The following is a 24,883-nucleotide window of genomic DNA, read 5'->3' on the forward strand; positions in this document are numbered from 1 at the left end:
ACTCCAATAAGAGCAGGATATAGCACTAAATTGCTTTTAGTGGGCCCAATCTTGCAGTCCTTAATTAAATGAGTCTTCTACCCATTTGAAGCAGGTAACTAAACTTGTAAACTAATGACTTTAATTAATATTAAATTGGATATACATAACTAAAAGTAATTAATTGACCCAGGGTTTCACTGGCAATGTTTCTGATCCTGCAGACACTTAAACTCTTAGTGCAGTTGAATACTCCCACTGAACTGAGTAGGAGTACTCAACTGCATGAAGTTACACTCATGCACACAGTTACATGCAGGATTGAAACCTAAATCTTACTACCATGTTCAACATGCTGCATCGTCTGATAAAGGGCTTGAGCTTACTATTTCTGCTTCCAAAACTTCCATTGAAGTTAGCGGGGCATCTGGGTGCTTACAGACTGCAAACTTGTGCCATAATATGTAACATAAACAAATGTAAGATGCATTGATGTTTAGGAATATTAACAAAAGTGAAGTCAGTGCTCAAAGATTTTTTCCATTAGTTTCCAATGGTTATAATGGAAGTTTTGCCTAAGCATAGCCTACTGGTGCTGGCATTTGTGTTTGGAGACTTTGAATGACTTTAGGTTACTCCACGGCCTGAACCACATATTGACAAACTTAACTCCAAGAAAGTGCTTCATTTATTATGATGAAAGGACAAAAGGATATGCCGGGTGTCTTATTAGTTATCTAATGTTCATGTGGCCTGCCAATATAAATACAGAGTTAGGGCAAAATCAGGAGCACTTTCTAGTCACTTAAAGTAATTAGTTGAACATGTGTTTCTCCTAAATATGTTGTTCATAGTCTTAAAAATATTGTGTTTTATTTTGGAAGATGTCTTTATTGTTTAACTTCATAGAAAGGATTACTACTTAGTATTGTCATTGAAGCAAAGGTAGCACTTGCATTAGTAAAATAGGGGGACTGTCTATATAGGTTCAATGGTTCATTTTTTAAAAGATTAAACATACTTTGGAAACTTGAATGATCAATATTTTATTGCATGCTTATTTCATTTTAAATTTCTGCATGCTTTTAAACTGGCTTCAAGCCAGTTAGGTTGTATCATCCGCTTGCCAACCAAAGAGAAGAGGAACATGAACAAAAATACCTTACATCAAGCAGAGCTTCTATGAATTGCCACTTGTTTTTAACAGTTGTTAAAGCCAGCATAATGAGCTACTGATACTTTTTCTATTGAGGAGTTGTGGAGAAACAGCTTAAATGTGATATTTAATATTTAGGTCCATGCTATCTGATCTTAGAATTAAGCCAGAACAGTACGAGACTGAAAGTACCAAATAATGAAGTCCTAATTGCCCGCAGGTCAAAGACAGCTCATGAAGATTTTATACTGCAGGCTCTTCAAGTTTTGCTCACAGGTCCTAAATTGACATGGAGAGACCACCCTCTAGTGGGCAGACAGAGTATTTCACTCTCCAGTCATTTATTTCTGTGCTTTACAGGAAGAAAAATTATGCATACTGCAACCCAATATCTGGAAGTGTTTGTAATAAGCATGAAATTGAATTGAAGAGAGATAACGTAGGCCTTTTCTCACTTAACACCTTCGCCACCCCTGAGGATAACTTTCACTTAGCTTTGCTTATGCTTAATGAGAGTTTTTCCCAGATGAGGCAGAGGCAGTGAGACACCAGGTCCCCCTGTGCAATCTTGGTGCTTCATTTTTTTTTATGTCCAATAACCTTTACATATCCGAAAAAAAGCATTTTGTTAAATAATGTTCCAACTCTATCCAACAGATTCTTTAAGCATTTTCATGAGTTAGTCAAGATGTCTATGGAATTTTATTTTAACCAAAGGATATTGCCTTTGTTAGTTGGTTATCAAAATTCCCCTTGAAAAAAAATCCATTTAATATAAAAATACATATCTGGAATAATTTGATTTCACTGTATCTCTCAGATACCTCTCCTTTGAGAGAATAAAGAACAACATACATTTTGCCTCTTGGATACCTAATTATCCTGTTCGTGCTTACATTTGTTCTTCCTGTCTGGAGTTCCAGCACTGTTTGGTCTATTTATTTCTTGGCACATCTCTGCTTCAGGAACAGATGATGATAGCTTATTCTGTACCGTGTGTCTTTCACCTCTGAACACTTATTTTTATATGCTATCAACTGGGCGTCAGCCACAATGGGATGAATATATATAAAATGCACAGTCTCCCTAGTAAATGTTAAAATGTTGCCTAAACACTAACACTGGTAGCTTCCATTCTGCAGATCATTTAAGGCGGTTTGATATTTCCAAACACAGCACTAGTGCGATTCATTCAATGGAATGTGCTAACGAAGGGGGTAGATAATAGAATAAAAGCGGTGTGTTTTCAGTAATATGGATGTGTAAAGTATTTAAAACCAATTATTAAAGAGCATGCAGTTAAATCGGTGAAGTAGGGATTTAGGTGGACAATGTCTTCTTTCTTGGGTAACGTGGTGAAATCCAAAGTAAAACTGGATCTGGGATTTAGCGTCAACTTTTTTTCTAATAGAATTCTAAAGCTTATTTTCCATTAGGGGTTCAAATACTTCTTGCCTGCATTAGTCTCCCTGCCTAAGTGGCTTGTGCGCTGTGGAAGTCGATTGCTTTCCCACCCTTCCCTCATTGTACAGGCATCTGGCCATGAGGAGCTTGGTCTTACACAATCCGCTTCCCTTTTCTTCCTGTTTTATGCTGTGCTTCGGTGTTTTGATAGGGGTTTAAAAATAGCGTACGCTGTATTTCTGCCTACCCTTTTCAAGAGTAGATCGATTTAGGGCCCGCTCCCTGCAACCTTTATTCGCGGAAGCAATTGCTGGTGCAGCGGCACCTAGTTCCAGTGAAATCATGTCGGGAAATAAATCCGTGGGGTGTATTTTGTGTATGTTGGAGCCAGCTCTGAGTGCCACCACTATGAACAATTCTGCATTCTCTTTTCTAATTAAAAAAAAAAATAAGTCGGACTTATTTCAGTGAAATCAAGCGTCAGGGAGCAAACCCCGGCAATAAAACATCAAAGGGAAGAGTGTGGGGGGAAGATCTGTGTGTATCCTGGTTTCGAATGGAATAGACCGTGTTTCCTTGCTGTGGACAAAGTCCTGCGATGAAAAGAAGAGGCCGGGTGAAAGGCTCCGGGGGGCATGTGTCATACACATCCGCCCCTCTCTCTTAATTTATCCCCCAGCGCGTGACTGAGCGCTGGATCTTAGTGGGTTAAAACGGGGCAGCCCCTCGCCTTTTTCTGCTTTTACCCTCGCGTCCCACGGCGCCTTGCTCCCCAGGAGGCAGGTGTCGGGGCAGAGCCGGGGCTCAAGCCGCAGCGAACGGGTGCTAGGGCGGGGGGTGCCCAGCAGCCAGCAGCTGCAGAAAGTCCTGCCGTGCCGGACGGGACTGAGCGCCGGGGATCGGGACGAGGAGTGGGGGCTGCCTGGCCCGGTGCCGGCGCAGGTGGATGCCCGTCCCCACCCCGCGCAAAACTCAGCAAGTCGCTGCGCGGGGGCGTCTGAGCGCCCAAAAAGCCGGGAGGGAGGGGAGGGCAGAAGCGGGGAGGCGGCGGGCGCATGCGCTCCGCCTGGCCGTGCCATATTGGAATGAGGCGGCGAGCGGAGCGCCGGAGAGCCCGAGCCCCGGCAGCCAGCGGCGCAGGGCTGGAAAAACTCGCCGCAGGTAAGGCGGGCGCCGGCCGAGCCCCCCCGCGGGCGGAGCGGGGCCGGCCGCAGCTGCTGGGCGCGTTTTGCCGGCCGCTTGCGGGCCCCGCCGGCTTTTTCTCGCCTCCCGAAGTTTTGCTGCGGGAGGCGGCCAGGCAGGGCGGCAGGCGCAGCGCAGGGAGGAGGGAGCGGCGAGCGCGGCTCCCGGAGAGATGCGCGGGCTGGAGAGGGGCCGCTGCGGATGCGCCAGCCCCGCGCGCAGCGGGCGGCCCCGCAACTCCCCGCAAAAGTCGCCGCGCGCTCGGGAGCGCCGGCCGCAGGGGAGCCCCGGCGGCCACCCCAGAGGAGGCGTCCGGCTGCGCGCCCCTTGGCGAAGGGAGCCCGCGCGGCTGCCGCTTGCCAAAGTTCCCCCTGGGGGCAGGGGCTGTTCTTGTTCTCCGCCCCGGCCTCGCGCGGGGAGCCTTCCACGCGGGCTCTGGGTCTCCCCGCTGCTGCCCGGCCACCTTCCTTAAAGCTCTGGCCCCATTTCTGCTCAGCAGCCTGGGGGGCCCGACGGGGAGGGGGTCAATCCCGCTGGATGTAACGTCCCCCTCCCTCACTAACTGTGCGGCGGTGTGTGTTTTTTAGTTCAGCCTGAAGTCAGGTAGTTTGTTCCCCTCCTGCTCGTTCCAAATAATTAAGTTAGGCAATTACAAATGTGAGCTGTCCTACTTGTCCCACGCCTCCCCCCTCCCCCGACAAAATGGCGTGTGGACGGGGATCTTTAAACGCAGGGATCTTTTGGATCTCCCTCCCCCGAAGAACAGCAGTGCAATATGCCGTGGGGCCGCGCTGTTCATGTGTTTTCCAGTCGGCCAGTGCATCCCTCCCGGGCGGAGACGACTTCCACGGGGATCCGTGGGCACTGCCCCATTCCGTGAACTGGCCTTTAAATCACTGACACGGAGATCATTGCTTTCATTCTGTGGAGAGAGCGGCAGAAGCCACAAATGCAGATTCCAGTTGTTTTAGTAAACGTTTCAATTGCAGAGTTGTATGAGGCCTCCCCACCCCCCCAGAATGTAGGAACTGCTGGCAGCTCCCTCAGGACTTTGCACTGTGTTTAAAAACAATACTGCTCGTACTGCCTTCCCATTTTATATTTTGCTGCTTCTCCCTAGCCCCGTTTTCTTTCACTAACGGGATGTGCTCAAGAAAACAAGATCTTTGTTTCTTTAGGAGTTCATCTGCCTTGATAGCTTTTTCTGCCCCTGAAGTGGTAAATCCTCCATTTGTGACACTAGTAGTTGGTTGCTGTGGAGATTATGATGATGCCATAGGACTCGAACTTCACTTTAGGGGAATAAGATAGAGGGGAAACAAAAGTAAACTGCAGAGGAGAGGAGAAAATGTGACACAAGCACAATTGTTCCTAAATGGGAAAGATCCTGAAAGCTTTCCATGGGCATCAGCAGCTCTTATTATTCTCTCTCTTCTCTCCTTTCCCCCTCCCCGCCAAAAAAAAAAGTCTTGGCTGGGCTACGGGAATGAGTCTAGGGTAGAAATAGGGCAGGGAAAAGAAAAACAAGCCCGGCAGTTACTGTGAGTTTCTAACAAGGTGGGCTATTAATATCCCACAAGGCCTTCCTTTAGACTACATAATAGGCCAGGGTGATGGCTGTTTAATGGTCCCAGGTGGGCTCTACTGGAATGATTACATGTACTTTGGAGAAACTTGTTGCCATCATAAAAAGTGATTAAAAACAGTAACATTCATGTCATAGTTTTACCCACTTTGACAGTAGAATTCTACTGTAAGATGTTTTTGTAGCGAAGAAAAAAGGCCTACATTGCTGCTTCTCTTCTGTCAGCTCCCTCCAGGGAGCTTGTTGCTGACAGTAGCCTGGGAGGTTACCATAGCGAACATTTTAGTAATCCAGAATGTAAGGTGCATGATTCTGAAACCCCTGGAAAAACTAAGATCTATCTTGCAAGTTATAAAGATAGCTTTGTGTTGCAACATACAGTAGATTTATGGTGAATGTGGATTAGTTACTTAGCAGTTGGCTTCTAATGACAAAGAATAAAAGTTTGTAAACTCTTCATAGCAGGGAATATCGCTTATTGCTTGTATAGCACCTAGTACAATGGAGCTCTGACTTAGTTAAGGCCTGTAGTGTTACTGCAATATAATCATTCTTTTGAAGTAAAGTAAATCAATGTAAGATGGCAGTAAGCTAGTAAATTGTGAACATTTTGAGGGACTCACTTACAGTTGGTGTTCTAGCTATAAACTTTACAATTTAAAATGTTAAGTATGCATTATAAAATGATCTGCTACGGAAACACATCTGTTTGCCTCCTTCCTTAATTTCAGTTTTCTTAGGTTTTGCAAAATAATTGCATTTTACTTTGATTTGTTTCTTGCCACTCTGGTTGGAGGATGAGAATGTGATCTGTCTCTTCCAGCACCATTATTAGTGGAGTAATAGGAAGAGATACTTGAATGAGTTATGGAACAACTTAGGCTTCAGTGGCTGTAAAACTGAAAGAGCTCACTTCAAACACACTTTTATGGTTTGTGTTGCTTTAAAATGAAAGGGTGGGGAGAATGCAGTCTACTAATTTTTAGTTTACTTTTTGCTGGGTGACTTAATTTCACTTGGTAGAACAGTGAAGTGTTCCATGGCCCTAAAGCTGGTGCACAGATTTCACCACAGGAAAAATGCTGCACAGAATAAATATCAGAGCTAGAGCGACTGACTTAGTAATTATTGATCCATCACATTTTTTCTTTTATTCTTCTTCATTGACTTCCTACTGTTGAATTACCTTATCTGATTCTTTAACTGAACAATTGTTTAGTAGACTGCTGGTTTTACAGCATGGGGAAAATAGAGTGTAAGGAAACAAGCTAGCACCTGACAGTATTCCTGGTTGGATGCTTGGATTTTTATATTCTCTGCACCCTTTCAGTGCCTTGCATTTGAGGTTTTCAAAGGGCTTTACAGAGAATTGATCCTCACAACTGTTGCCAGTCAAGGATTTTGTTAATATTTTATGGATAGTTTTTGGTGGTGGTGTGTGTTCCTCAGCAAACCAGAGGCAGGTCTAAGAATAGCATCCTGTCCTTTTGATTTTCAGTCCCTGTGCCCTTCCACGCACACCTTTTCCAAATCCATACTGGTCCACTCTGCAGGACACTTGTAACTTCACAGCACTGCTTCTGTTTACAAAGTCCTGCCATAGTAACATGCCGCTATGATGCGGACATTGATACTGTCACCTTCTGGTAGCCAGACATAAGTAACCAGATTTAAAGTAATGCAGTCCAAAGAGTTGGGAGCTTATTTACATGAGTATGTTATTTACAGAAGGGAGTAAATTAAACTTACTAAAGGTTTCAGAGTAACAGCCATGTTAGTCTGTATTCGCAAAAAGAAAAAGGAGTACTTGTGCCACCTTAGAGACTAACCAATTTATTTGAGCATAAGCTTTCGTGAGCTACAGTTGTGAGCTGTAGCTCACGAAAGCTTATGCTCAAATAAATTGGTTAGTCTCTAAGGTGGCACAAGTACTCCTTTTTCTTTTTGCAAACTTACTAAAATGTGCTGTAAATGCAGGGAAAATCGAACATGGGGAAAGTATTATGTGAGGAGGTCATATTAGAAGTTCCTTCTTACACATCTAAACATCAGTCTTACTACATAACTGAAATTCTTGTCATATGTGATCTTCCTGTATCAGTTAGCAGTGCTAACAATAATTTTAACACTACAGAAGAACAGGCAGATTGTCTTGTTATCCTTCAAGGTAGTTTCCTTTTCAGGTGCATATTTTCATAGTACTATAACATAAGTTAATTATGTAGGATACAGAGGATCTTACCTGTCATGTCTTCTGTAATTTTAACTTCTCTTATTAAATGCATGCTTGTAACAGAAGATTTATGGGTTCTGAGGAAGTGAAGTGTTTAGTACTACTACTATGAAACCTGTTTAGCCAGTGTACATCTAATATAGCTATGTAGAATAGCAAACAGGGATACTACTTGATGTCTAATGGATTTTAAATATTTGCCTGTTTGTGGTTTGGAGCAGTAGCATGTTTCTGTGCTAGACTGGTGGCGGATGTCAGTTTCTTCTGTTTGTTTTGTTTTCCCCCCAGTGCTGCTGGAATATGGCTCTAAAGTTAGAGAGGGACTCAACTAGTTTTAGGCCCCCAATTTAGGTGAGACAGACTTTTGTTTGTTTTCAGGGGCTTTTACAAAATACGATAGCTCTTAATCTAAACAAGCTTTAAGTAAAAACAAACATTTTCCTGACTTTCTGAAGACAAACATCATTTTAATAGGTAGGATCCTGAAAGTGAAACTCATTAGTCCACTTTTTCCAAACTGAGTAAAGGTGAAAAGGAAATTAAATTTAAAAAATGTTAATTTTAAATCTCATTTTAGTAACAAGCAAAGATTTGCTTTTTAAACTGAGTTTCATATGACTGACTTCCTAACAATCCATAAAATACTCTATTCTCGCTAATATGAGACAAATATTGTAAAAATGTACAAAAGAGGTATCAAAGTGCAACTTCCATGCTTTACTGCTAAGTGAGCAATGCGGGTTCCAACAGCACAAAATATATAAAGTCTACTGTTCACATCGCATTAAAACAGCATGTAAGATGCATGTTGATCCATAAAACTGTCAGCCAAATCTAACAAAAGGGAGGGAAAATCAGCGCACTTGCAGAGCAAAAGAAAAATCAATGTTCTCGGGGCGCTTTTTTTAAAAACAAGCTTAACTTGTGATAAGTGAGGTCATAGTTCTAAAACTTACTCTGAAACTCACAAAGAAATATCCCTCCTGAAGTACATGACATTGAGTACTGCTGTAGGAATGTTACAGTGCATTCTTAATAGTTTATGGGAACCCACTATTTAAAAATTTAAGAAGTGACTTTTTTTTAGACAAAGTGTGATCTGAGTATAGGTCAGAACCAGACTCTCCTGAATTTTAATTTCACCTCTAGCAATGACTCTCTATGTGGCACTGTGAAGCTTCGTATTTCCTGTCTGTTTCAACATATGTAGTAATAGGGCTATGCTCATATGGTTAATGTGTGGATTAGTGTTTGTAAAACACTTTGAAGATGTAAAGTACAGTATAAGTGCTAAGCAGTGGTAGCTTTATACTTCAATGTTGGTTTTTTTGTTGTTTTTTTCCCACTACTGAAGTAACACCTAGAGTCACCAATCAGGATTGCAGGGCACTGTGCCAGGCACAGTACAGACAAAACTTAAAATATATGTTGGCCACTTTTTGCAGGGACATGTGACTGTTGGGTAGTATACAGCAACAAGAGAGCATGATCAAGACTTGCAAGAACTGAATCTTTCTAAAGTGTCTTTTGAAAAACACTATGATTTCAGCTTTCTGAAGCCTTATGTATTTATTGGTAATAAACATAGCTGTGTGTATGGCTGCTAACTTTCTGCTGCAGTGAGTACTGTTAGCATGTAGTGCAAGGACTGCAAACCAGCTTTTGAGGGATACCTTCCTCTTAGGCTGAAAAGGAGGTCACTAAATTTTCAGTATTTAACAAAAATTTCTTATTGTAACTGGTTTCAGAGTAGTAGCCTTGTTAGTCTGTATCTGCAAAAAGAAAAGGAGTACTTTAGAGACTAACCAATTTATTTGAGCATAAGCTTTCAGTCTCTAAGGTGCTCCAAGTACAGACAGCCCCCCAACCTGAAGCGAATACTCACCAACAACCACATACCACACAACAGAACCACTAACCCAGGAACCTATCCTTGCAACAAAGCCCGTTGCCAGCTGTGCCCACATATCTATTCAGGGGACACCATCACAGGGCCTAACAACATCAGCCACACTATCAGAGGCTCGTTCACCTGCACATCCACCAATGTGATATATGCCATCATGTGCCAGCAATGCCCCTCTGCCATGTACATTGGTCAAACTGGACAGTCTCTACGTAAAAGAATAAATGGACACAAATCAGATGTTAAGAATTATAACATTCATAAACCAGTCGGAGAACACTTCAATCTCTCTGGTCACGCAATCACAGACATGAGGGTCGCTATCTTAAAGCAAAAAAACTTCAAATCCAGACTCCAGCGAGAAACTGCTGAATTGGAATTCATTTGCAAATTGGATACTATTAATTTGGGCTTGAATAGAGACTGGGAGTGGCTAAGTCATTATGCAAGGTAGCCTATCTCCCCTTGTTTTTTTCCTACAAACCCCCCCCCCCCCCCAAGACGTTCTGGTTAAACTTGGATTATTGCTGTGCACATTGTAAGATGAGCTATTGCCAGCAGGAGAGTGAGTTTGTGTGTGGGGTTTTTGGAGGGGGGTGTGTGTGTGTGGGGGGGGGTGGTGGTGAGAAAACCTGGATTAGTGCTGGAAATGACCCACCTTGATTATCATGCGCATTATAAAGAGAGGTTTCAAAGAGGGATGGGCTATTACCAGCAGGAGAGTGAGTTTGTATGTGTGTCTGTGGGGGGGGGGGGGGGGAGGGTGAGAGAACCTGGATTTGTGCTGGAAATGGCCCTCCTTGATGATCAATTTAGATAAGCTGTTAGGAGCAGGACAGTGGGGTGGGAGGAAGTCTTGTTTCATGGTCTCTGTGTGTATATAATGTCTTCTGCAGTTTCCACAATATGCTATGCATCTGATGAAGTGAGCTGTAGCTCACGAAAGCTCATGCTCAAATAAACTGGTTAGTCTCTAAGGTGCCACAAGTACTCCTTTTCTTTTTTCTTTTCTTTTTATTGTAACTGACAACTTTCAGCACAAATAACCCTGGTAAATTAACCTGGTTGCAGCTAATTATTTATGAACACTATAACTAGCAACTGACCAGTATCATAAATCTTAACAATTTGTGGGGGTTAAATGGACCATAAGCAGTCCTTTGCTCTCTTTTTGGGTCACCCTTGGCAAGAACTTGCTGGTATTCAAGGTCACTGTTTGTACTACTGAGCCACTTAATTTATAGTGGTTTGGTTTATTTGCCATTACATTTTAGGATATTCTTCTTCATTACAAAAATGACCTCCTTTCTTCAGAGACATCAGTTAGAAGGGATTTTCCTTTATAAGAAAGAGATGAATCTGATGTTATCTGGAAATGATGGGGCTATCAAACCAACTTTGATATTCTGTGTGTGTGCAGATCTTGGCTTTTAGAACTAAATCCTATGCAGTGCTGAGTACTCTCATCTCCCATTTTAGTTGATAGGTGCTCGAGGCACACTGAGAGGCCTCAATTCCTATCTTGGAAGATTGGGTCTTTGGTTTGAAAATAAGAGTAGAAATTGTGGAATTTGGTAGTAAGAAATCCTGCAGGCTCTTGATGTTTGTGTCATTGCTAATATTTTCCAGGAGTGCAGGTGGGTGAAGCAGGAACGCTGCAGTAGATAATTTTTGGGGAAAAGTGTTGAATTAATGTAATCTCAAGACTTCCCTTCTTTTGGGAACAGAGGTGAATTCTGTAAACAGCATGTTCAGGATCTTCGGTTTTTTTTTCCCCAAAAGAATGTGATTGAGTTGGAAAGTGAAGACCCTTCCCCATAATGTTGTCATGCACAATCATAACTGATGTCATGTTTCACTTCAGAGGTGGCTGTTTCTCAGCTTTGGGTTAAGTAGTTTGTCAGTGTGTGTCATGTCAATTTCTTAGTGTCCTTTGGGATTTGAGGTGTCAAATAAAGGTAAGATTTTTCTTCTCTAAAAAGAGCCTGAATGCATAGCGATAAAGTGTCCTACTAAGATAGATAGATATATAAAGGATTATCTAGGTACCTGGGCAATGACAACCTTATTTCTAAACATGAATTATTTGTCTTCTGAGATGCATTTAAGGGCCATTACATTTTGGAAGCATTTTGTATAAAGTTTAATGATGGCTTATTTCAGAATTTCTGCTAGCAAACTTCTTTATTCTGTAAAGACTAGTTTAAACTAGGGACATTTGACAAAAGTTTCCCAATCTTGCCACCACTGTCTCTCTTGCAGGGAGGCTGCCACTGGCTTTCATGACCAGATTTGCTCTGAAAAAGGTTAGATGAAACAGTGCATAAAAAACAGCTGTCTTTCTAAATTTTAAAACTCTCTTAAAATAACCTCTTCTGTATTGCAAGCCTGACAAATATGCATATACGCTTTCACTTTTTCTAATATCTAACTCTGTGTGGCAGAATATCTAATGGATGCAAAGACTTACTGCAATAAGGTATACTACATAAAGAAAAGGAGTACTTGTGGCACCTTAGAGACGAACAAATTTATTTGAGCATACGCTTCATCAGATGAAAGCTTATGCTCAAATAAAGTTGTTAGTCTCTAAGGTGCCACAAGTACTCCTTTTCTTTTTGCGGATACAGACTAACACGGCCGCTACTCTGAAACCTGTCAATATACTACATATTTGCACGGTATCATATAAAGAACTAACCAAATACTAAGAACTTGAGCATATAAAAATAGGTGCACAACTTCTCACCAAACACTATCGGATAACATGTGTTGCAGTTTGGCCCACCCACCTCCTCAGTACAAGATGTGACAATGTTACACAAACTTCAGTAGCGAAATAATTGAAGAAAGCAAGTGTTCCTTTTATGATTAACTCAGTTCAGTGTGACTCAAAGTAATACCATGAGGGTTAAAATTGCCTAATGACTAAAACTCAGAACCAAAGTAGGAACAGTTAATCATACAACACTAATTGGCCAGTTGGATAAGACGTGAACTCTTTTAACTCATTAAGACTTGGAAATCCAGGCCCCAAATATCTCTTCCATCCTTTAAAATGATTGTGACAGGATCCCCTGGGTGCAGCCTGGGACTGCTGTGTCCCTTAAACTCTCCAGCCTGGGCTGTCTCTCACAATGCCTTGCTAGTGAGGAGCAGCAAACCCTCCAGGAGCTGTTATCACTCAGCGCAACAGCATGTGGTGCCCCACACCCAGCTAGATTGTATGAATGCTCCCAGAGCCACTCCTGAATCATGCAGGGAAAGGCACCAGCCAAATCCCCACCCCAGCTCGCAGCACTGTACCTCTGGAATATACCTTCTTGCATTGCTCCAGATGGGTAGTGCAAATTTATTAATTGGTTTGCCACTTCATCTATGGAAAGTGGGTATATACCTGCCTTTGTAAACCTGAGCAGTTTTGTCACATACTTCATACAAACTCACTGGTAAAGATAAACAGTTAAAGAAGTTTGATTACTAAAGATTTTTTTTTTTTAAATGACTATAAGTGATAGGCAAAAAGTCAGAGTTCGTTACCAAAATAAAATAAAATATATAAGCATGCAGTCTAAACTCTCAACCCTATTAGACTAGGCAAAATCTAGATTAAGCAGTTTTTCTCACCGCACTGGCTATTGCAGTCCTTAATATACAGATTCGCCCCTTAAATCTGGGTCAGTCTCCTCTGTTATTGACAGGTTTCAGAGTAGCAGCCGTTTTAGTCTGTATCCGCAAAAAGAAAAGGAGGACTTGTGGCACGATAGAGACTAACCAATTTATTTTGAGCATAAGCTTTTGTGCGCTACAGCTCACTTCATTGGATGCATGTCCTCCTTTTCTTTTCTTTCTCCTCTGTTGGAGTCTCAAGTCTTCAGTGTCCTTGCTGGTTTCAGCATAGTGGGGGCAGGAGAAAAGCAAAGCATGGGCCTGCTGTGTTTCGTTTTATACCCTCAGTCCCATGTGCTTGGGGAACACACAAGTCCAGGCATGTCTGGTGGGCATTACTGATTCTCTAGGCAAGCTTTCCCCTGGTGTGGCCTCCTGCAGGTGCGTCACTGAATTGTAGCTTGATTGCTGGACAATGGTGGTTGATGTGTTGTTTGATACCCCGCCCAGGTGTTGGTTAGTTTCCTTGATGTTGCCTCTGGGGAGCTGATATTTGGCTGATTCCCTGATTTACAGCATGTTTTAGTGACAACCATACAACACAGTTCTCATAACTTCATATGCATTAATGATATACATATATGGATAGCAAAATGTCTTTCAGCAGATCATAACCTTTCCGCTGATACCTTACAAGGCATGCTTTATATGTAGGATCACAATTATATAAAAATGAGGAATATGAGCGTTACAGGATGCTCCCCCAAGGTATAGAATGTCACAGTGATAGATATTTTTCTTTCCTCCCTGCTCTCTTTCAAATCTGGATGCAACGAAGTTATTGGTGAGGTGCTATGATCCAGCATCCCGTCAGATTGCCTTGAGACCTTGGAGCAGGGTGCTGCTTCTATGGTATTAGTACTGTAGAATGTAGATATTAAAAGTCAGTTTCACTTAATTATCATTAATGCTTGGCAAATGTAAAAACATTTTTAATTTACCTGGTAACAATGGCTTATAACAATTGTATACAAACTATATACTGTATCTATGGCAAAAATATCAGCATGGGATGTTTCGAAACAGTCATCTTTTCAGAAAGTCAAACTATAATAAGTTGGACTGATTCAGGGAATTTTTCAAATGTATTTCAGAGCCCATAGACTTCTAGTCTAGGAATTCAGAATCAACTGCTGTAGAGGGATAAGTTTCAGAGTAGCAGCCATGTTAGTCTGTCATCGCAAAAAGAAAAGGAGTACTAGTGGCACCTTAGAGACTAACCAATTTATTTGAGCATAAGCTTTCGTGAGCTACAGCTCACTTCATCAGTTGTGGGATAAGTACATCCAGTCATGAAGAAAAACACCTTATTTCTGAGAAATTGGATTTTGGTGTACTGTGGAATATCTTCCGCTCTTTACTTAACCCCTTTGCAAACTTTTACCTTTATAGTGGGCCTAGGGGTTCTCACAATAAATTTTTTGGTGGCCTCAAAGTGCGACCACCAACTCTCACTGGTGGCTGCACTGACACTTTTTCTGAAAATACTTAATTAACTTTAGGGAAAAACAATTAAGTATGCACAGATACACATCCAAATAATAGTAATTTCTATTTGTAGGTTGCTTTGGCAGACTCAATAATAAAAATAATGCTGCCTCCCCCTTCGGGAGTGATATTTGTATTAGGGCTGTCAAGTGATTAAAAAAATAATTGCGGTGTTAATAACAGAATACCATTTATTTAAATATTTTTGGATGTTTTCTACTTTTTCAAATATATTGATTTCCATTACAACACAGAATACAAAGTGTACAGTGCTCACTTTATATTTATTTATTACAAATATTTGCACTGTAAAAACAAAAGAAATAATATTTTTCAATTCACGTAGTGCAATCTCTTTATCCTGGAAGTTGACCCTACAAATGTAGAATCATGTACAAAAATAACTTCATTCAAAAACAAAACAATGTAAAACTTTAGAGCCTACAAGTCCACTCAGCCCTACTTCTTGTTCAGCAAGTCGCTAAGACAAACAAGTTTGTTTACATTTGCAGAAGATAATGCTGCCTACTTCTTGTTTACAGAGTCACCTGAAAGTGAGAACAGGTGTTTGCATGGCACTGTTGTAGCCAGCATCACAAGATATTTGCATGCCAGATGCGCAGCTGGGGACTGGAACTGCATGGCTGTAGCCAGGGATCAGAGCCTGTGCAGCTGGAGGTGGGGTCAGCGCCCTGGGCCAGTCCCTGCAGCCACATGGCCAGAAACCAGGGCTGCATGGCTAGATCCAGGAGTCGGTGCCTGCTGCTTCGTGACTGGAGCCTATGCTCACTGCTGCGGGCCAGGGCTGGGGTTGGCATGCGTGGCCAGAGCCTGGGAACAGAGCTGTAGATTGACGCCTACAGCTGGGGCAGGGGATCAGGGGCAGGGGCTGGGGCTGCATGGCCGGGGCTGCATGGCCAGAGGCCAACTGCAGCTCTGTGGATGGAGCCGAGGGTTGGCACCCAAAGCCTGCTGCCCCAGATGCAGATTACCCACAGCTGCACGGCCAGCGCCCACCACTGTGCAGCCAGAGCTTGGGCCTGGAGCTGGGGGGCAGTGCCTGCTGCCACAAAGCTGGAACCAGGGCCCAGAGGCTGATGCCCTGCAGCCGGAGCAAGGGGGTGTCAGTACCCACTGCCCCATGGTTGGAACCTGGGGTTGCATGGCCAGGCTCCTGAAATCCCACCTCTGGAGCCTGGTGCCAGAATTCCCTCCCCCCCGAAGGTAGGTCAAGAACTCACCTTGCTACTGCAGCGTTGTGCCCCACCTCCCCTCTCCAGAGGTGGTGCAGGGTGGTGAATCCAGGAGCAACAAGGGGGAGGGGGATGGGCAGATGCTTTGCCTGCCTCCCCTCCTCCTGCCCCCCCCCCCCCCAGAGGCTGCACAAAAACCCCCGGCGGCTGCATAGACTGAAAAATACTAGGGAGAGTCTGACAGCTGTCGTTGAAGAAGAACTGCAGGGAGATGAATAAAGCATTTTTTGTCTTCTCTGGGATCAGGTTTCATGTCTAGCTTTAGACCATGTCTACACTTCCACTTAAGTCAGTAAAACTTACATTGCTCAGGGGTGTGAAAAAAATCACATCTCTGAGCTACATGTTTTGCAGGCATAAGTGGTAGTGTGCACAGCGCTATGTCAGCAGGAGAGCTTCTCCCACCAATATCGCTGCTGCCGCTTGTTGGGGGTAGTTTAATTTATGTCAACGGGAGACCTCTCTCCCATTGGCGTAGAGTGGCTAACTGAGAGATCTTACAGAGGCACAGCTGCATCAGTACAGCTGTACTGCCGTAAGGTCTCTAGTGTAGACGTTCATTAATAAATGAAATGTTTGTGGTCTAAGCTCCGTCTACAGTGGAAGAACAATGCTATATATGGGCCTCAATTCTGCAAGCTGCTTAGCTTCTTTGTATTGTAGATGCTGAATGGGAATTTGGGGTACTGAGCAGGATCAGATCCATAACTGAGCACAATTGATGGTACATGCACTGGAGAAGCTGGCACTCAGGTGATAGACTGTGCTCTCTCTGATTGTACTGACACTTCCTAGAGTAGGTGGTCTCTAAGTTTTATATCAGAGTTTATTAATAGAGTGTGAGGAACAATATGGGGGAGCCAAGAGAGCAGCTGTACAATGGGTATTGGCCTTTGGGCTTATTCAGAGGGAACTTCAGTTTCTATTGCTGTCAGTCTCTTAATGTTTATGAACACATGTATTCTGAAACAAGAAATTTAGCCGATGTAGCCTAAATGGAATTATTTTAATACTGGAAAATTGTTCCCATATGCTCCTATATGCAGAGGATTCTAATACTGGCAACTGTTATATAAAATGAGTTTTCTGTTTGTGTTTAATTAGTAAAGGCATTCTATTTTGATGGTGGAAGGTTGGGGTGTATGACAGACATCCTGAGAACACCCCTTTTCTGTCACTGTAAATACTTTGATTTGTCCTCAGACTTGATTTGATCTACTCTATTCACTTAACTTTGGTGCCTGTATTTTGTTTTCATTATAAAATGACCTCTGTCTCTGCAACCATGAAATAAAGCATCCTTTAGTTCTGCTGTGCAGCACAGAATATTTTAACTAAACACTGATTATTGGCTGCTAGAAGAGCCTGTTGCACTCTAGAGCCCAGGTTCACTTATTTACATTTTTACTAAACCACAATAAAATCACCTAAGCAATACTTGCCAACCATTTCAATGTACACTAAACACGTAAAACAGTTACCCTGATCAAATAAATAGATTTGTTATCTTTATGTTGTCACTAACTTCTCTCTGCACGATTCCTGTTAGTCCCACATCCCCAACACCTCTCTCATGTAAGCACGAGGATATGGGTCTTGCTTGTTCAGTAAGGTTAATCATAGCAATATGTTTATATTTTTAAAATCTAAGGGCCATATCTCCTACATGAACCACTCTTGCAAAAGACATGGAGTAATTTAGAGGGCCTAATGTGCTGCTACTTCATGCCTTGCAGTCAGTTACACCTGAGCAAACCAAGAGTAAAATGTTACCCTTGGTAAAAGTAAACAGAGAAGTTGAGTTAGCCAAACTTCTAAAAACGTACTAGCCTGACTGAATCCAGTGAAATGAGTTTCCTTGCTGTTAATGAGTGTATCTATTCAGTCTCAGTAAAATTCACTTCTTACCTCTCTGTAAGGTTTCCTTTTCAGTTTGTGATAGTTTGCTCAGATCCTTCTGAGTTTACATTTGTCTAATTTAGATAGAGAGCACTGCATGGATTTAATCTTGGTTTGTGTTTCAAGGGTTATCTCCCCAACCATAAGGGCTAGAAACTTTTTTTTTTTTTTTTTTTTTAAATGAAAGCTTAGATTCTGGGGAATTTGAGGCTCTCCATGGGGAAAAGTTCCTGGGTATTTTTGTAGCCGTGTTCTTTACTCATTTTGAATGTACACTTTGTGTGTAGGTATGATAAGGCCTGAAGTAATTATTTAAAAAAACAAACAAAAAAACCTCTTGCTACTCCTAGAAGTAAATGTTCACAGCATTGCTCAGCTGTGCATTTTTCCTTTGGAGTTGAGGGCAGTGCTTAAACCATCTCTCTCTTTTTAAAGTTGCACACAAGACCACGCTTTCCACTAGTGTTCTGTTAGCAGTTAGATGGGGATTTATGCTTTCTTAGCACCAGAGGGGTGTTTTTGAAAAACCCTGTACAATAGAGATTTTTTCAAAATTAAACGTTTCTCATTTTATTAGAATCTATCTTTGCTGATGGATTTGTACAGCATTCTGTATAATGGCACTCTAGAGAGCATTTAAAAAGCATGGTCCCTACTTTAAAGAGCTTGCTAGTATACGTGAGACATGTTCAGATACAGCAGAAGAGTACCCAGAAGTCACCCATTACAGGACAGCCCCAACAAAGAAAATAACAGAACGCCACTAACCATCACCTTCAGCCCCCAACTAAAACCTCTCCAACGCATCATCAAGGATCTACAACCTATACTGAAGGAGGACCCATCACTCTCGCAGATCTTGGGAGACAGGCCAGTCCTTGCTTACAGACAGCTCCCCAACCTGAAGCAAATACTCACCAGCAGCCACACAACAAAAACACTAACTCAGGAACCTATCCTTGGAACAAAGCCCGTTGTCAACTGTGCCCACATCTATTCAGGGGGACACCATCATAGGGCCTAATCAAGTCAGCCACACTAGGCTCATTCACCTATACATCTACTAATGTGATATATGCAATCATGTGCCAGCAATGTCCCTCTTCCATGTGCATTGGCCAAACCGGACAGTCTCTACGTAAAAATAAATGGACACAAATCAGATGTCAAGAATTATAACATTCAAAAACCAGTTGGAGAACACTTCAATCTCTCTGGTCACTTGATTTACAGACCTAAAAGTGGCAATATTACAACAAAAAAAACTTCAAAAACAGACTCCGAGACTGCTGAATTGGCATTAATTTGCAAACTGGACACCATTAAATTAGGCAGACTGGGAGTGGATGTGTGATTACACAAAGTAAAACTATTTCCCCATATTTATTCCACCGCCAACCCCACACTGTTCCTCACACGTCAACTGCTGGAAATGGCCCACCTTGATTATCACTACAAAAGGTTTTTTTCTCTCCTGCTGGAATAGCTCACCTTACCTGATCACTCTCCTTACAGTGTGTATGGTAACAGCTATTGTTTCATGTTCTCTCTGTATATTCCACTGCATGCATCCGATGAAGTGAGCTGTAGCTCACAAAAGCTTATGCTGAAATAAATTTGTTAGTCTCTGAGGTGCCACAAGTACTCCTTTTCTTTTAGTAAAAAATTAAAGTCCTGTATTATATATTTAGAAAGTAGCAATATAACAATGGATTTAACTTTTTGGTCAGTCTCGCTTCCAAGTTCTCTTGCACCAACATAGTGCTGCACTGTGACTTAAAATGGAGTTGTATTGCGTGGAGTTGTATATTCATTTTATTCTACAAATTTTAGCTTTCTAGATTTTTTTAGAACACTTTTTTTTTTACATTTTTGTTTAAAGAAAAAAGACAATATTGTCAACCCCAAGCGTTAGGGTTTGTGTTTTCATTTTTAGTATTTGAATTACCATAGCACTTAGGAACCCTAGTCATGGACCAGGTCCCAGTTGTGCTAGGTGCTGTAAAAACATCTCTGTCACTGAGGGCTAGAAATTTATTAAAATGAGAGCAGATCCTTGTGTAATTGCATCACTCTAGGACCTGAGGCTTTGACAATGCAATCAAATATTGTGAGACTTTGAGTAAAATCATGAGCTGCCAATACTGTTGGCCTGTAGACTACCTGGCAGTGTGCCTGTGATGTTTAAAAAGTGTGTTGTAACTTGTCAATTTTCAGTCTTCTGTGTCTTAAATCTAATAATGGGAAATAACAGGACACAGCGCTACATTTTTAGATGTTTAGGATCATTGTGTGGAGAAAGACAGCTCCTTGAGGCAGTACAGCATACTGATACTATTTTGATTCCACTACTATAACAAAAAGAGGTTGAAGGAAGAACTGATCCCCATATTGTATGGTAGCTTTGGAAGGTTATTGGTTGTGATTCACAGTGGAGCTCTCTTTTACCAAGAAATTAAAAGTAAGATTTCAGTGGTTGATGTAAAAACATTTCATAAGCTATCGTGAAACTAGGTAGCCCTTTGATCCACTTGTCAAGGGGCTTGAAAGTCATGCTAGGTGAAAGAAGAATACTGAATGTGGTTGTTGTCATAGTCATGGCAGATTCTAAAGGGACACGGTCTCCTTGCAGATCAAGCACCCCCTGGTTGATCTTTGGCTGGGTTCTTGAGGTGGCCTGGTTGGATGTTAGTTTATGTCCATCACTGGCAGTCTTATTGTGCCTTTGAAGCTTTTGGCACCCATGTGCTCTCTGGCCATGTAGCAGCATTCCTTGGTAAAAACACTTCAGAGTTCATTGGTCTTCTGTTAATAATATGGCCAGACCAAGGAAGTCGTCAAAACCGAGGCAGTTGCTGGGTTTGGATTTGCTGCTTGCGAAGAGAGGGAAGAGCATCTTCGCAAGCAGGCTGGCTAACCTAGTGAGGAGGGCTTTAAACTAGGTTCACCGGGGGGAAGGAGACCAAAGCCCTGAGGTAACTGGGGAAGTAGGATACCAGGAGGAAGCACGAGCAGGAGAGCACAAGAGGGGAGGGCACCTGCCTCATACAGAGAAAGTGGGACGATCAGCAAGTTACCTTAAGTGCCTATACACGAATGCAAGAAGCCTGGGAAACAAGCAGGGAGAACTAGAAGTCCTGGCACAGGCAAGGAATTATGATGTGATTGGAATAACAGAGACTTGGTGGGATAACTCACATGACTGGAGTACTGTCATAGATGGATATAAACTAGTCAGGAAGGACAGGCAGGGCAGAAAAGGTGGGGGAGTTGCACTGTATGTAAGAGAACAGTATGACTACTCAGAGCTCCGATATGAAACTGCAGAAAAACCTGAGAGTCTCTGGATTAAGTTTAGAAGTGTGAGCAACAACGGTGATGTCGTCATGGGAGTCAGCTATAGACCCCCAGACCAGGGGGATGAGGTGAACGAGGCTTTCTTCTGGCAACTAGCAGAAGTTACTAGATCACAAGCCCTGGTTCTCATGGGAGACTTCAATCACCCTGATATCTGCTGGGAGAGCAAGACAGTGGTGCACAGACAATCCAAGAAGTTTTTGGAAAGTGTAGGGGACAAGTGCTGGAGGAACCAACTAGGGACAGAGCTCTTCTTGACCTGCTGCTCACTAACCAGGAAGAATTTGTAGGGGAAGCAAAAGTGGATAGGAACCTGGGAGGCAGTGACCATGAGATGGTTGAGGTCAGGATCCTGACACAAGGAAGAAAGGAGAGCAGCAGAAGACGGACCCTGGTCTTCAGAAAAGCAGACTTTGACTCCTTCAGGGAACTAATGGGCATGATCCCCTGGGAGAATAACACGAGGGGGAAAGGAGTCCAGGAGAGCTGACTGTATTTTAAAGAATCCTTATTGAGGTGGTAGGAACAAACCATCCCAATGTGTAGAAAGAATAGTAAATATGGCAGGCGACCAGCTTGGATCAACAGTGAAATCCTTGCTGATCTTAAACACAAAAAAGAAGCTTACAAGAAGTGGAAGGTTGGACAAATGACCAAGGAGGAGTATTAAAAATATTGTTCACGCATGCAGGAGTGAAATCGGGATGGCCAAATCACACTTGGAGTTGCAGCTAGCAAGGGATGTTAAGAGTAACAAGAAGGGTTTCTACAGTTATGTTGGCAACAAGAAGACAGTCAAGGAGAGTGTGGGCCCCTTACTGAATGGGGGAGGCAACCTAGTGACAGGGGATGTGGAAAAAACTAATGTACTCAATGCTTTTTTTTTTTTTTTTTTTTTTTTTTTTTTTGCCTCTGTCTTCACAAACAAGGTCAGCTCCCAGACTACTGCACTGGGCAGCACAGCATGGGGAGGGGGTGACCAGCCCTCTGAGGAGAAAGAAGTGGTTCAGGACTATTTAGAAAAGCTGGATGAGCACAAGTCCATGGGGCCAGATGCGCTGCATCCGAGAGTGCTAAAGGGGTTGGCGGATGTGATTGCAGAGCCGTTGGCCATTATCTTTGAAAACTCATGGTGATCAGGGGAAGTCCCGGATGATTGGAAAAAGGCTAATGTAGTGCCCATCTTTAAAAGAGGGAAGAAGGAGGATCCTGGGAACTACAGGCCAGTCAGCCTCACATCGGTCCCTGGAAAAATCATGGAGCAGGTCCTCAAGGAATCAATTCTGAAGCAGTTAGAGGAGAAGAAAGTGATCAGGAACAGTCAGCATGGATTCACCAAGGGCAAGTCATGCCTGACTAACCTAATTGCCTTCTATGATGAGAACTGGCTCTGTGGATGAGGGGAAAGCAGTGGATGTGTTATTTCTTGACTTTAACAGAGCTTTTGATATGGTCTCCGACAGTATTCTTGCCAGCAAGTAATATGGGCTGGATGAATGGACTATAAGGTGGATAGAAAGCTGGCTAGATCGTCGGGCTCAACGGGTAGTGATTAATGGCTCCATGTCTAGTTGGCAGACGGTATCAAACGAAGTGCCCCAAGGCTCTGTCTTGGGGCCGGTTTTGTTCAATATCTTCATTAATCATCTGGAGGATGGCATGGACTGCCCCCTCAGCAAGTTTGCAGATGACACTAAACTGGGAGGAGTGGTAGATACGCTAGAGGGTGGGGATAGGATACAGAGGGACCTCGACAAATTAGAGGATTGGGCCAAAAGAAATCAGATGAGGTTGAAGTGCAGAGTCCTGCACTTGGGACGGAAGAATCCCATGCACCGCTACAGACTAGGGACCGAATGGCTAGGCAGCAGCCCTGCAGAAAAGGACCTAGGGGTTACAGTGGACGAGAAGCTGGATATGAGTCAACAGTGTACCCTTCTTGCCAAGAAGGCTAATGACATTTTGGACTATATAAGTAGGGGTGTTGCCAGCAGATCAAGGGACGTGATCATTCCCCTCTATTTGACATTGGTGAGACCTCACCTGGAGTACTGCCTCCAGATTTGGGCCCCACACTACAAGAAGGATGTGGAAAAATTGGAAAATGTCCAGTGGAGGGCAACAAAAATGATTAGGGGACTGGAACACATGACTTATGAGGAGAGGCTGGGGGAACTGGTGTTTAGTCTGCAGAAGAGAAGAATGAGGGGGGATTTGATAGCTGCTTTCAACTACCTGAAAGGGGATTCCAAAGAGGATGGATCTAGACTGTTCTCAGTGGTAGCAGATGACAGAACAAGGAGTAATGGTCTCAAGTTGCAGTGGGGGAGGTTTAGCTTGGATATTAGGAAAAACTTTTTCACTAGGAGGGTGGTGAAGCATTGGAATGCATTACCTAGGGAGGTGGTGGAATCTCCTTCCTTCGAGTTTTTTAAGGTCAGGCTTGACAAAGCCCTGGCTGGGATGAATTAGCTGGGGATTGGTCCTGCTTTGAGCAGGCGGTTGGACTAGATGACCTCCTGAGGTCCCTTCCAACTCTGATTATTCTATGACTTCTGATCTTGTCCTGTCACTTAACATGGAGCAGCTGATAAAGACGGTGAGTGGGGGGAGTTGAACTGTATGGGATTACTTTAAATACTTAAAGTTTGTGAGGAAGGGTAAATCAGCTTAGATTTGTTCTGACTTCATAGCCAGTTCTTAAAACGTTGGTTTTTTCAGCTCTCTTGATTAAAAATTCAGTACTCAAGACATTGTGGTTAGTGCGGGGACTTTTTGAAACTCTTGTGGAACTTTGCTTATGCTCAGTACAGCACAAGCCCTGCAACTATATGGATGCTACATGTGTGTTATGTAATCCAGCCAGTGTGGTGAGAAGTAACAGCATTACTTCTACATGATCATCTGAATCTGATAGCTGGTTGGAAAGGGATTTGAGGAGGCTGCTGACGTGAGAACTGAAAGGGTGGATAAGTTTTGTGGTGTAAATAAGAGCAGTAGGAAGAAATTTTTCCCTTTTTTTTTTTTTTTTTAATATATATCAAAAATACTCAGTGTTGTGGTATTAAATTGGGTGCCAGTAGCTTTTATTGGTGATAAGTTCATTTGTGTGTCTTTCTGAGACATGGTGAACTCTATAGGGGAGAAAAAACAAACAAAAACATGGACTGCAGGTAAGTGCAAGATCTTGCAACTTTCTATTTAATAGGAATAATTCTATTCATCTGTGTCTAAGCTCTATGGTAAAGTTGTTATGAACCTTTATATTATTGAGGTCCTTGTTTGGAACTGTTATGGGTCCCTTGAGGTGCTGTTTATTTTCTTATCTTTATCATCTTCCATTATTCATAATTCCTATGAAAAACTATCGACCAGCCTGGACTGGAAGTCCTGAAAACAAAATGTGGAAGAATCCCTGGAAAGCTCTGGGAGATCCTAGAACTCTGGCTTCCAGAGCCTCTTGTGAATAAATCCAGCTTTTCGGAAATAAAAGAAAATGCAATTATGAAGCAAGGAAGGGACAAAGGGAGGGGTAGTTAAATCATTAATGAAGAACAACATTAACAGCCTTTCTTAATGTTATACTTAAGAGTCGTCTTTCTTGGTGTTGTGGCTTTTGTTTGTTTGCTGTAGAGAGATTTAAAAAACATAATTAAAAGGCCATATTCTGTTCTTGGGTGCACCTTGTAGCATAATTTGGCCCAAAGAATTATACTTTTGGACAGGCCAATAAAGTGCACTGTATATCTCACTTATTGCTCGCGTCTCAATC

At 42.6% G+C, this 24,883-nt stretch overlaps 1 protein-coding gene across 1 annotated transcript in view; it reads left to right on the plus strand.

Moving 5' to 3' along the window:
* The first annotated feature begins 3,622 nt into the window (after positions 1-3,622).
* SFMBT1 (Scm like with four mbt domains 1) overlaps positions 3,623-24,883 on the plus strand; it is a 144,833-nt gene continuing 123,572 nt past the window's right edge. Inside the window, exon 1 of the mRNA XM_074958234.1 lies at positions 3,623-3,700. The gene's annotated coding sequence lies outside the window, so the exon portion shown is untranslated. The remainder of the gene's footprint in view (positions 3,701-24,883) is intronic.

This window comes from Natator depressus, chromosome 7, assembly GCF_965152275.1.
Source record: "Natator depressus isolate rNatDep1 chromosome 7, rNatDep2.hap1, whole genome shotgun sequence".
In the NCBI taxonomy this organism is placed as follows: Eukaryota; Metazoa; Chordata; order Testudines; family Cheloniidae; genus Natator; species Natator depressus.